Here is a 4,873-nt window from a genome sequence, read left to right on the forward strand (position 1 = left end):
ACTGGAGCCCGTTATACAGAGCGAAGTAAGCCAGAAAGATAAAGACCATTACAGTATACTAACACATATATATGGAATTTAGAAAGATGGTAACGATAACCCTATATGCAAAACAGAAAAAGAGACACAGATGTACAGAACAGACTTTTGGACTCTGGGAGAAGGCGAGGGTGGGATGTTTCAAGAGAATAGCATCGAAACATGTATGTTATCTAGGGTGAAACAGATCACCAGCCCAGGTGGGATGCATGAGACAAGTGCTCAGGCCTGGTGCACTGGGAAGACCCAGAGGGATCGGGTAGGGAGGGAGGTGGGAGGGGGGACCGGGATGGGGAATACATGTAAATCCATGGCTGATTCATGTCAACGTATGACAAAAACCACTACAATATTGTAAAGTAATTAGCCTCTAACTAATAAAAATAAATGAAAAATAAATAAATAAAAAAAGATAAAAATATAAAACATGCAAGAAATGCTGTAATTCTCTTGTTTAAAAATTCAGTGATATAAAGCTGAAGGAGACCACTCAGTCCTGGTAACCAAGCTTTATAACCAGTGAGGCCAAGAAATAAAGCAGGGAAACTTCAAAGATGCTTACTGTAGGTCTAACCAGAGAACCTGGGGAAAGGGAAAATTTTCACATAAATCATACACAAACAACCCTTTTAAAATCACCAAATTAACTGCTAAAAAAGAAAAGCAAGGGTAAGCTTGTGCCAGTTTTATACTGGCATGTGTATCTGTAGAACTATAATACACATTTTGAAAGTCTCTCAGTAGTGTCTGACTCTTTGCGACCCCATGAACTATACAGTCCATGGAATTCTCCAGGCCAGAATACTGGGGTAGGTAGCCTTTCCCTTCTCCAGGGGATCTTCCCAACACAGGGACTGAACCCAGGTCTCCTGCATTGCAGGTGGATTCTTTACACATTTTACATGAAATGGAAAAAAAAAAATCAGTTTTTAAATTTCAAATTTCATTATAAGGCATCAGCCAGCTTCATAATCCATCTTTTACTCAGTTTTTGAGATAAAAAGAGATGATATTAATGTTATTTCATACCACTCTCCAAGTCCATGTGTAAGTTAAGCAAAGATTAATTAATATCCTAATCATTAAGCTACATTAATCTAAGCCAAGTAATTGAACTGTGCAATAGGACATTTCAAAATGTATGACTTCCACTGTGCCTGACACGTCAATGAATTTTGGTGACACAGAATATAACACTGACTTAATTTGTAATCTTTCATTAATTTTCTCCATTTTATTTCACAGCATCCATTACAGCAAGTTTTTAATGTGTCATACTTCAAAACAAACCCAGAAAAGATAATTTATAACTTATATTTTTCATTAATTTAGACTTGGTCTAATCCAAATTAAGTATTTTACCATACTACGTATTCTTCACAGTGTAACAATTACTGTTTCAAGTCCCATCTTTCCAATACTCTTTAAAAATATGTTGGCACCATATCCTAAAAGATTAGAAATTTTGCTGTGAAAAAAAAAAAGTTTAAATGTATTCATCTACTGTCTTTAGTCTAGCTTTGACTCCATCAAGTACTTAAAGATGGGGGGATACACATACACACAGATAACATAAGGGATCACATTTAAAATATAGTGTATTTTTAAAATTATTTGTGTTGATTTATATATCCTGTGTCATAGATATTTCAGTTTAAAGATTCCATCTAAAATAGACATTTTCTGGGAGTTGCTCCACGGGAATTCCAGAAGAACACTGTAATGTTTATACTTGTTGGAGTATGTATCCACAAGTAATTGAGCTCAGCATGGAAACTAAAATAAGCCTTTCAAGTATTTAAAATAAATTTTCCAACATCATCCCAAGGTGAAAAGTGATTTCTGGTCATGTTTTCATTCCTTCCCAAGTATATACTGCAAAGAATTTCTCATTAGTAAGGCTTTACATAAAATCATATGTCATGACCTGATGATACTTCCTGGTGATAGCTTTAAACCACTTAGTCTTAACTTTCTTGTGAAATACTCTTGCTAGGTGTATGAGAGTCAGTTTCTGGACCTGTGTGAAAAATTTAACAACCAAATCTTAGCTAACTTAATGATGGGACCTAAGGTACTCAAATTCGCTAAGAAAAAAGGAGCAGCACTTGATAACTATAAACAGATTAATCACCTAAAAAAGCAACCAATTAACGTTCATTTCTCTCATACGCAAAAACTTTCAATGCTTTACCACTTAAAATATACTCAACCTCCTAACTTGCCATAGGCCGTCCTTCACAATCTCGCTAAACCTTAACTCTGAGCATCACAGCAAAAACTCCACCCCACCTGCCTGGACTGCCCCTTTTCCAAACATACTTTCATCTCCCTGACACCTATTCACACTGTCTTCTACTCCCAGAATGATAATCCTGATGCCCCTCCTCTGGTCTACGGAGATTATGGTCCCTTCAAAGCCTACTCTGTTCTACTCGATGAAACCTTCTCTGATCATCTCTACAGTAAAGACTTCTTCCCTGCTACAGTATTTTGAATGTTCCACTCCTACAGTGTTTCCTGAAGGGGCTGAACTGAGAGCAAAGACAGCTACTCACCAACTGAACACCAGCCTCTGGAGGGTGGACTAGAGAGCTGCTCCCTGGACCAGCACGGCTGCTTGGTGGCTCTCTGTCGGTTTCGCTGCAGGTGTTCACCGTGCAGGTGCTAACTCACACATGTAAAGGTTGCATTTTCCTACAATCGGCAGCAGAGGCTGTAGGGAAGTAAACAGAGCTGTCCTTTAAGGCCAAGGAATTTCTAGGAAACTGCAGTGACTTAAGAGGCTAATTCTGTTCTCAACCTAGGGCAAGACAAAGAAGGAAGCAGTAAACGAGAGCATGAAGAAAGCCCTACTTCAAATGTCTATTCTCTCTTCTCTAGGATGACTGGAGGTTGTGAGGGAGACAGATCATATGTCGTTTTCCTAGAATGCCTGGTCAATTCTCTAATTTCCTAAAAATGGGCAATAACTCAGGAATCAGACTACTGGGCTATAAAATCAGGAATGTACACTGAAAGCAACCTGATCCAGGTAAGCTCATGTCAAATTATTTTCACATAGAGAATAAAACCCATTGTTCATGAGCTAGTGACTAAAAGCCTCATAACAGCTAGAAAAGAAAAACTTTTAAAAATTTTCTAAAAAAATAGATAAAAAAGTAAAAATTTTCTTTACCTTTATTGCTGCCATTAGTTTTAACTAAGAAATGACAATGACAAATAACTACTGATTATCCCTAAGATTAATAAAATCGATTTTTAAAAAATTTGGAAAGTGATAGGATGAACTTATTAGCATCACTGGTAGCTCAAATAACAAAGAATACACCTGCAATGCGGGAGACCTGGGTTTGATCCCTGGGTTGGGAAGAGTCCCTGGAGAACAGAATGGCAACCCACTCCAGTATTCTTGCCTGGAGAATCCCCTGGACAGAGGAACCTGACAGGCTATAATCCATGGGGTCACAAAGGGTTGGACACGACTGAATGACTAACACACACACAATGAACTTATAAGAAAACATCATAAACTTGTTTGCAGTCCTTATGCAGTTTACTAGAATGAAAATTTCATGTAAAAGACTGATGTAGATTAAAACTCATCCCGTAAGTAAACCTCATTCTGAAAAGTAAAACAGACTTTGGGTGTCAAAGTTATTCTATAAATTATAAAAACGAAAAGAAATGCTAACACATACACACATTAATGCTTGATGTGCTTTAAATGACCATTTTAGACTTAACACCAACCTAAAAAAGAAAAATGTCCAATTAAATATCTATGAACAGAAAAAAAAATCACTTCATTTAAAAACTCTTGAATATTTATGCTTTTTAAACCTCTTTCTAACTCTCAGTACACATTTCCAGTCCAAAATAATTAACCTAATTAAAAAAACAAACACAGAATTCCCTGGCAGTCCAGTGGTTAGGACATAGTGGTTTCACTGCTGGGGCCCAGGTTCCATCCCTGGTTGGGGAACTAAGATCCCAGAAGCTGTGCTGCACGTAGCAAAAAAAAAAAAAAAAAAAGGAAAGAAAAATGGCTTTTAGTTTACAGATGCCACTTGTATAGAACACTGATGCCTGCTTGTTGGTTTCAGATGTGAAAGTGAACAGCCTAGCCACGTGGGCACAGAACTTACCTGCTTTGTGACAGTTCAATTAGTGAGCTTCCCAAAAGACCTCAAGCAGGGCTCATAGTTTCTGACCTAAAATTTAGATGGGAAACTGTTCTGAAAACCAGTACAATCTCTGAGTTCTGAGTAGCATGAATAGTGACTGTCTAGCACCAACATTATAAATAGGGCACTAAACGCCAGGCCCGCCTGACCCTGCACTTTCCTGTGGGCCTCATCTAATCGTCACTGCCACCTGGGAAAGGAGGCACTGCTAGTATCCCCATTTCACAGACGAGACCCAAAGAGACAGGGGTTCACCACCAAGTCAGTCTGGCTCAAGTCTGTATTCTCCGACTATACTATTTGCTTCATAAACTGAAAGTCACTCTACAGGGAATATAAAGGAAATTATATTTCAGTATTATCTATTTCCCACAGGGAGAAAGGAATTCTCAAACAACACTGAAGGAATATTGGAATATCACATACTAGTAGAAAAAGGATTTTATTTTTGAAGATAGAAAAACTAATTAATATTTTTAAATACAGAGTACCAATATTTTTATCTATTTAGCTTAGAATATCTAGAATGTACTAACTGAAGTGTCTACATTCATCTCTTTTAAAAATATGAATGTTTTTGGAAATCAGTACCAATATGTTTTTATTTATATGTGAAAGAATATTTGGAAGAATACAAAATGAAAGAG

This window comes from Odocoileus virginianus, chromosome 9 (genome assembly GCF_023699985.2).
Source record: "Odocoileus virginianus isolate 20LAN1187 ecotype Illinois chromosome 9, Ovbor_1.2, whole genome shotgun sequence".
NCBI classification, from domain to species: domain Eukaryota; kingdom Metazoa; phylum Chordata; class Mammalia; order Artiodactyla; family Cervidae; genus Odocoileus; species Odocoileus virginianus.